We start from the raw sequence: 10,033 nt of genomic DNA on the forward strand, positions 1-10,033 counted from the left end.
AAGCCTTGTCCACTGCAGTCTATCTAAAAAGCAGAAGCCCTTCAAAAGTAATTAAGCATAAGACCCCCACAAAGCCTTATCTGGGTGCAAGCCTAAAGGTCAATCACCTTAAAGTGTTTGGTTGTGTCTGTTATGCTCATATTGTTAAAAAAGAAAGGTCTGAATTAGATTCCAAAGTCAAAAGTTGTGTTCTTCTAGGCTATGGAAATGCAAACAAGGGTTATCGGAACTATACTGTTAAAGATAAACGAGTGTGTTATAGTGGAGATGTTGTTTTTTACGAGGAGAGGTTTGGGTTTCAGAAGGAGTCTAAGACTTCTGACAGACCTAATATTTTTGAACTATATGCTGATAATATTGATAAGCTTGCTGTTGATGATGTCACTCAACATGATGAATCTCCTGGTCCTAATTCAGAGGAATCCCCTCCTTCACCTGTTCAACCAGTCCTACGTTGGTCAGACAGAATAAGACGAAAACCAGATTATTATGGTGTTATTGTAACACTATGCAAGCTAACGAACCATCTACCATCAATGAAGCACTGTCTAGTTCTGAAGCTGATAAATGGAAAGAAGCGATGGAGAGAGAAATGGAGTCGTTAAAGGCTAATGACGTTTATGATCTTGTTGAGCTACCTAAGAATAAGGAAGTCATTGGAAGCAAATGGATATTCAGGCGTAAAATCAATGCCGATGGATCTGTTGAAAGATACAAGGCTAGACTAGTAGCTCAAAGGTTTTCCCAAACTCATGGACTAGACTATGACGAGACATTTTGTCGAGTTGTTTGTTTTGAGTCGATTCGTTCAGTCATAGCAGTAGCTGTTCAGAATGATCTCATACTTCATCAAATGCATGTTACCTCTGCATTCCTTACTGGAACCTTAGAGGAAGAAGTGTTCATGCAACAGCCTGAGGGTTGTTACAAATCTGAAGGAGACACACAGCTGGTTTGCAGGCTGAAACAAAGACTTTATGGGTTGAAGCAAGTGCCCATGTGTTGGAACACTGCTCTTGATACTCACCAATCAATCATCTAGTGATCCCCGTCTATACATCAGTACCGGTAAAGAGTTAGTAATAGTGGTAGTATATGTTGACGACATTACTGGCTAGCGAGAGTTCAGAGAAAATGAAAGAGGTAAACATGTTGTCTACAAGTTTTGATATCAAAGATATGTGAAAGTTGCACTATTTTTTGGGTGTGAAAGTGATGCTGAATTCTACAAATTATTCCATTTGGATTGAGCAAACCAAATTACACTGCTGAAATTGAGAAATTTGGAATAAATTGATTGCTACGCCAGTTAATCCTGCTGTAACGTTAGTTAAAGCTCGAGAAGATGAATTGGCAGTTGTGAATATATATGAGTCAGCGGTAGGTAGCCCCCAATATCTCTCCAAATTGACAAACACCCTGACATTACTTATGCTGTCTCTAATGTGGCTAAATTCCTATCTAAACCCACAAAAGTGCACTGGATAGCAGTAAAGAGAATAATTAGATATTCCCACAATTGCAGTAAGCTCTCCCTATGAGGCTATCTTTCTGGCCAGAGCAGCAGTTTCTCTGTGCCTTCCTTATCTCCTATTCTTTCTGTCCTATTTTTTCTTAGCAGATAGTCCAGTCATAATTATGGGCAGTATCTCCCAGTACTCGCAGTTGAGGTCAGTCAGAGCTTGAACTGTCCTGCTCTGAGTTACCGATATCTGTCTAGCTCAGAGGCTGCTCACAGTCTTTTCTCACACTGCGGTCTCTAGAGTTGCGAGTTCTCCTTCCCCTCCTCATTTTAGGAATTTGTCTCATTTCTTTACAACAGCAACACATGTTGCTATAGTCCGCCAGTATTCCTGACTGTGTCTCTCCCTAGCTCTTCTGTCTTAGCTACAGTGTTGAAGTCATATTTGTTAAAATTAACTATTAGCCCCACCGCAGGGTGGCAGTTTTTGTCACACTCTTGTCGTTAATTATGTTCACTTCTATCTCGAAGCTTCATTTCCACAGCTCCTCCGGTGCAGGGAAGCATGATTGGACTTTTTAGCACTAGCTACTGGAAGCCAATTCACATTGGGTTCCAAATGGCTATATATTCTACTTCTGTAGCTCATAACATAGATAGATTTAGGAGTCATTATTCAAGTCAGCAGTCAATTCACCATTCATACACTTAACAGGACCTACTTAAATGTAGCATCCTCATTCTATTTATTTTGGGAGGTGTCTGAGAACTATCCAAGTCCCATTGCCGCAGCCCATTTTGGCTATTGGTACCATTTCAGGGAGCTAACAATCAGTCACCTTTAGAGTTGGGATATCAGTGTATCCTCTCAACATTGTAAAGCTCCTGTCAATAAAGTCAAGTTCACCTATGTGTTCCTATACTACATATCCATGGAGTTGCCTTGCCTGTTCTTCCAGATCTGTGATCAAATCATGCTTAATTTTAGCTCAAAATGCCTAAAATGTTTTGTATGGTTAAGTTCTCTCTCCCCCACTCCATTCTATGTCTATTTTTCCTGTCCTAGATTTCTGTACTGATACAGCCCTTGGGCTGAGTCAGAATTGTTGGTCTGGCCTAATCCGCTTATGGCACCGGTGCTCTATTAGGGCATCGGGTGCAATGGCCAAAATCCATGTCCAGTCACCTCCTGGTGGTGCACCTGCCTGTTTTAGCTTGCATTAGCCAGTATGCTCATTGTGGGCTCATTAGTGGGCCCATCCTAATGAAGTTCTTTCCCTTGAGGTCACTTTTCAGGGGATCTGATTCTTAGCAGACCTCATTGCCATAGTTATATACTGTTTATGTGCCACCTTTACCAGTTGTGCTTCTTCATAGCTGTAGCATTGCAGTGCCTAGCTTTACCAGGGTTGTCAATTGTGGCTGTAAAGTCAGCTTCGAAGGACCTCTTGTGCAACACTTCACTGTTGCTCTAAACAAAGGGGACTCTGTTCCCCTAGACTTTAATCATACATAAATTCTGCTACCACTCACAGAGTTATATTTCCTTTGACTCTGTGTGCTACCTATTTATCTGTTTCTCTGTCCCTGTTACAGGTGTCATATTGCATAACTCTGTTTGCTCTATTCTGAATTTTACCAGGGGCACAGTTATGATGCTTCTCTGACAGGTTCATAATAGTCGGATAGTGGCAGTCTCCTGTTACCTAAACTTCAAAAATGAGTACCAAGTTTGATGTCCTCCATAATTTGCTAGGATGGTTTGTGACTTGGGATCTAACCCTTGCAAGCTCGTTATTATTCTCTTGCTCCTCTTGCCTCTTTACTTCGCAGATCTACATATCGAACCATACCTCAATACAAACAACCAACACTTCCCCTTGGGGCATTAAGTCATGCCCTGCAGTCAGCCCTACTCAAATTCCTGCATGCCAATAACCACAGCCAGTTGCCTCAAATGTTAATCCTTTTACATTCTCATGCTTTCATACAGCTGACTTAGCTTCATTGCCCCTTCAACTCAGTACCCCAGCCTACACAGGGCCCTCAAAGAGTCAGTGATCCCCAATAATCTACCCGGGGTTACGCTAGGTCCTAATGGGGTCATCATTCAGAGGCAGCAAGAAATAGTCTTTGAGCTAATTATCAAGGAAAAAAAAGAGGTAAAGCTGGCTATATGGCTTCATTAGGATTTTGGGTTGGGGCAGACTAAGGGGTGGGGCTTACTGTTCCCATTTGGGCCACATTTCTTGCATAAGCAGTTGGCCTTAAGTTAGTAGTATGGCTCTCACTTGAAAGGGGCAAGGTAATTTGGCCTATATGGAGTTAATCATAGACATGTACCCACTTTGTCCAGTACAGGAGGTGTCGCAACAAGAAATGTGGGTAGGTATCAACAGTAAATGCAAGCTGGGTTACCATGTGACATCCATCAGTGTTCCCAACTCCTCCGTTTGTGAATTTGGGCTGGAAAGGATTGTAAAGGAAATTTGTTTTGCTCCAGGATAGCGCTTGCTTTTCATATATAGCCTATTCTACATAGAATTGTGAGAGCTATCTGCAGCAGATTTTATCTCCAAAAAGCCATTTTGGAAACAGTTATAGGTGCACAAAGTCGCCTATTTTTGAAACACTACTTTCTAAAACGCTCAAGCTTCATGGTATCAGCAAGAGTAGATAATATTTTAGGGAGAGTGTCTAACTGCCCTATACTGCATGAAATATGTGCGCATACAGTTTTTCAGGTCATTACCGTATTCTTTAGTTTACTTCTATTAGGTCATTTACACCAGAGAATAGAGTTAAAAAAAATTAACTTAATATTTATTATTAATAGTTATATGTTTATTAAAATTAACCATCAGTCACGTGACCACGTAAAATGGCAGCTTCAAGTCATGACTTGGTCTCTGACTACTCTCTGACTTTATGCTGGAAGATATTTATGATGAAAGCATTACGATAACTACTTATGTCTGTAATAGACATGTTTATAATGGAGGGAGATGCTTGATACTATCTCACTGAGATATGTTTCATCATCCTCCTGCTGGTTGACTCTCTAGTATTCTTTCTTTTTTTCTGTGGCTTTTCAGCTGAAGTGCTGCAGTCTTGTGCACCATCATTGTCTGGACTGTAAGCAGTTTCTTCCACAAAAGCTCATCCATTTTCCATGTGGTGTTGGGCGGGGTTTTGACTCTTGATAACACACCCACCAATGCTATTTTCGTTCTGGTTCTGGATCCAAAATGCTAGAACTACTAGTGCCATTTGGCTTCAAAGAGCATTTGCTAAATAGGTGAGAGTAAACTGTACGCGCACATATTTCATGCAGTATAGGGCAGTTAGACACTCTCCCTAAAATATTATCTACTCTTGGTATCAGCGTGCAAGTTGGCTCTTTCTATAGGAGATTTCAAGCTCTTTAAAATGGTTATACTTATTTATAGCTCAAGAACAAAGTATAGCTCTCGGAGAGGGAAAAGATGTTTTTTTCTAAGTAATGAGTGATGCGGCTAGTAATGCATGCATTGACTTACAGAACAATAAATATTAATAAAAAGCATAAACATTGGTTGGTATTGTGTGTGAGTTTTGTTTGCATGAAATTCATTTTCTTGGAGTTATTTAAGAATAAAGCAAAAGAATCTCTTTCTTGCTCCAAAACAAGTGTAAAAATTTGTAATATTGTTTTCTATGGCGTGCCGACTGTCAAAATTATGCTGCTATTTTATTTGTTGGAGTGGCTGCCGGGAGTGATCAATAATAGGCATGGCACATAATAACAATAACAGCATAGGAAATGGAGCAACAGAAAGTAATCAAGAACTAGGAGTTTTTTGTTTCTTGTATGACAAAATTAGTGACAGATATACAACCCAAGGAATCTACTGGATCTTTCACAGTTGCTGATTCAATTTTGACTCAGATAAATGGTAGTATCGAAACAAACATCAGGATTAATGCTCATATAATACAATGAGCATCAAGCAATGGAAGAGTCATTAGAATGCAGTGATGAAGGTAACATCCGCTTACTGCTGTCATTACTTGAGAATTTGTACAATATTTAAGTTCACAAGCATTATTATGAAAAAGAAAGTGTGATCTAATATCCTGTTTACACTACAGGTCAAAACCGTGCCATCATGGTTTGTAACGCTTTGGCACTGTTCCAGCTACAAGTGTAAACAAAAACTGAACTGCTCTGAAGCTACAGTGCTAGAAGTACCTTGTTTTTTTTGGCATGCCAGCTTGGTTAAAAACTGTTCCTTCCTTAGACTCCACCTATAGATTTGTGATTTTGATCCACGTGTTATTGGATTTAATTAAGTCTGTAGAAGTTTCCTTGGATCTTTCTCGATTTAAGCTGCCTTGTCTTGCCTTTTCTCACTCTAAAATGGCTTGGACAGACAACAAAGTTAGTGCCCTGATGAACATTTGGGGTGATGGTATTGTGCAAGCTCAGTTGCAAGGTTGTAAAAGAAACAAACTTGTGTAAGAGAAGGTTTCAGAATCTGTGATGAAAGCAGGGTTTGAGAGATAAGTGGTCCAGTGTAGAGAGAAAGCAAAAAAGCTAAAGAGTGAGTACAGAAAGATAAAGAAGAAGCACCGTGTCACAGGAACCGGCAGGACGAACTATGATGCTCTTGATACCGTGTTAGAAAATAGGCCAACAACAGAACCACCATTTATTTTGGACACATTACAGGAATCGACGTCATAAAACACTGAGATTGATAATTATGTAAAATGACATAAATGATCAACAATTATCAAATGACAGTATTGTAACCGTAACAACAGAATGTAGTGATGAGCAATCTAGAAAGTATCCTCTTGGTCATCAGGTGGAGCCATCATTGTCAAAATCAGTTCCCAAAACAAAAATTCTCAACACTGGGTTGAAAAAGTAGTAGAGGCAAGGACAGAGAAACTGATTGAAGCAACTGCTCAGAGTGACAAGAGGTTTGTAGAATTTGAAGAAAATAGAATGAAGTTTGAAAAAGAGGAGAGAGATCGCAAGGAAAGACATAGAAAGGAGGACAGAGATTTACAGCTGTGCAAGTATTTAAAATGCTGTGCTCTAGCCAATTCAGTACATTTCAGTTTCCTTTCTAACAATTTTGTGACATGCACTGACAATTATTATCAATTTAATAATTGTCATAATTATAGATTATTTGTGCATTATTAATAGTCATTAATAATCAGTGTCAATTAATTGGGTTATTGTGTACATCAGTCATTATTGCTCTTCGAATGTCACCGACTGTATCCCCATCATCTATACATTGTTTATTATTAGCTGCGTGTACATCAATTATTCCTTGAACTTGTTCCATCCAATTCTCATCAAAGTCTTCCTCATGTAGTTCACACTAGTTGAGTAAGCAGCTACAAAATTTGGAACATTTCTGACGTCCATATAATTTTGCTTTGATAGACAACACCAACTTGGCTTAAGCGTCCAAAGGCATTTTCAGTGCTTGTGAGAGACAGTCAAATGTTTTTTGTTGAGAGGAGAGATTAGTTTTGTGGGGAAATGGTTTTAACAGCCATGATAGTAATGGGTATCCAGCATCTCCTATTAAAAACACTGGAACATTTGTCTTATTTATATGTCTAATGTTGCCTTGTAGTTTATAGCCTTGTTGTACAAACTAGAATTAACAAAGACACGCGAGTTGTGTACACTCCCAGGCTATCCTATATAGATGTCTTTAAGTAGATAGTTAACATCGACTACTTCCTGCAAAATCACTCAATAAAAGCCTTTTCTATTATAATAGTCTGTGTAATTCGTTGCAGGAGGATGTACAGGTTTATGACTACCATCAATGACACCAGCAAATTGAGGTAAGCACTAGTTCTTTTCAAATTCATTAACTGTGTTTATGAGACTCTGTTCCATTGGGAATTTAATATATACATGTAGTATTGTCTTCACAATAGCACCAATAGGACTTATTCATATATATTGGAAGTATTACTGTCAAGAAGACACTGCAGTTGATTTGATGCGCAGCTGGATTATTGTACCATGAATGTATAATTACATGTATTCTTGTCTAAACTAAGATAAGGAAGATAAATTTTAAGTGAGTATAACAGTTTTAGATTGCAGTGACACATCAGGCTAAAAAAATATTTAACTTCTCATGGCATTGCCTCTCAAATTGAACTTTTACTCAAATGCTTATAATACTTCAAAAAGAATTTTTAAACAGCTGCTATAGACATAGACAAATCCTTCTGATTTAAATTAGTAGTTATCAAGCTATAATTCATTGGTCTGTGTCTAGTTTACACAGTAACAGCAGGAGCCTTTTTGTTTATCTCCATTGGCAAGTAGAGGCAAATTAATGCATTGCCCTCGTGACGCTACATTCTAATTAATTATGAATAAGTTTTATTGTTTCATACACAACAACTCAAACAGTACACCTGGCAACACAAGAGATGATTCACAGTGTGATATTCAGAACAGTTAGCCATACACCACAGAGTAATAGGTATACGTTTCATTACAGATAGCTCTCCTAATTCTTGTATCTTGATGCTGTAGTAGAGGTCTATTCTGATTGCATAAATAGTCAAATGTTCTCTTAGACCTCCGAAAATTTTGTTTCCAGTCATGATTTTGAAATGAATTCAAAACAACATACTCCCACAACCTGCTGGATTTTATGTATGATAGTAATTAAATAATATAGCTTCTCAGGTGAACAAAAAACTAGTAACTCACCTTGGCTTCATCCATATCTCTCTTGGTAATGGCAGTGATGAAAACAGTAGAGATGAGAAGTGTGGAGTAATTCAATAATACTAGTTGTCTCCTTCTCCTCAAATGACTAATATACACAGTCCTTGGCCCTGAAGAACGCACTCTTTTACTCTTAGTAAACAAGTAAAGCTTGATTGCCTGAGACACCATTTTGGGCCACTATGAATAGATTAATTGTTTCTCATCCCCGCCAGCTCAGTATTCTTGTTGCACCAGTGCTTTAATTATTCTGCAATTTTTTGTTTATTCTGGTATATGATCTAAGCAGTGAGCACATGGTTGTTTAGTGGTTGTCAATGTCTCTTGGTTTTGTCTTTCTGTTAACTCTTCTTGCCAGACCTCAATTTCTCCTTTTGCCATGTAATGCCAGTCAATCATCGGTAGCTGTAATGTATTTGAGCATCACCGTAGTGTAGGAAGTAGTCATAGTTCCATGGACTATCATTCAAGTAAAGCCGATCCTTAATTGTTTCTTATTATTATTATTATTATTATCATTATTATTATTACTATGTACATAAAAATATATTTTTTTGTTAGCAAGATGATGTATCATTTGCTGCACTGTTTTTACGGATTCAAAGTGGTGCTATGAGTACTGTTGCCATAATAGAGCACCTGGCTAGTTCTTCACTACAAAAGGTACTTGTAGGGCCTTCACAGTCTAGAGATGCTCAATTTAATGTAGTAGAAGCTACCACTTCAGTGAGAGGTGTGTGCTCCATATTTGGTTCAGTTAATAAATTTATCGTATTATTGAAATCAAAAGACGAAGTTATGATTGTTAAAGTGTCTAGTCAAACCCTGCAGCATCGATTTCCATCATCTGTTGTCGAAAAAACCCAGAAAGACAAGCTTTATAATAAAATAGTGAGTTTTTATATTGCCGGAAATTACAGTTGGGAGGATCCTGCTACATATGGTAAGCCGTTTATATCAAATGTATGTAACACGTTATGGTATATTGATTACGACGATGTGTTTTCCAGCCGAAGCTGTCCATTTCCATCATTTTTTCGTCATTCACAGATTTTATCAGACCTAAATTGAGTACACACAGAAAGCACTCAATTTCTAATAGTAAAAAATTTAACAGTTGACTTCTTTAACACAATAAACCTTGTGTCTGCTTATTTCCAGACAATTTCACAGGGCAAGTGTGCGTTTACTTATTTGTTTTTAGTTGTTTTGTCATTTTCTAGGTTACTTACTGCGCCCAAAGATTGTTTTTAACTTTTGGAGTCGCTTTCCTACCTATATAATGAGTTTTCAGTCTTTGACAATGTTATACATGTTAGACATATGAAAAGTTTTTAAAGCTATCGGAATGTTATATTGTCATGAAAAAAGCAATAACATTACACCCAATTTGCACCTTTACACAAGTGGGTGTCACCATAGCAACACAGACTGGAAAGCCCCTGACCATGTGAGTGTTGAAGCTTGTACGACGGAGAATATGTGAGTTGTTGGTACCATTAAAAAAGAAATACCCACTTTTCACACCTGTGCAATGAGACGTCAGTTCTTTCATCTCGTTGGCTGTATTTCTCCGAAAAGCAAACCACATCTTCTGTAAGCCATGTATCAGTCATTAACTGGAGATCATTCTGCAGCTCGAACTACTGCTGAACATGAAATAGATGAGCGTGTTTCTGAATTTTGTCAATGGAGGACCCTGATGAGATTGTTGATTTATGTGAGTTAGATGATAATGGTAGAGATTGTTTCAAAATTTTTTGGGAAAAGTGTGCACTGTATTTGTCTGAGTGTGTTTTAGTGGA

This window comes from Amphimedon queenslandica, unplaced genomic scaffold, assembly GCF_000090795.2.
Source record: "Amphimedon queenslandica unplaced genomic scaffold, v1.1 AMPQUscaffold_13522, whole genome shotgun sequence".
NCBI lineage: Eukaryota > Metazoa > Porifera > Demospongiae > Haplosclerida > Niphatidae > Amphimedon > Amphimedon queenslandica.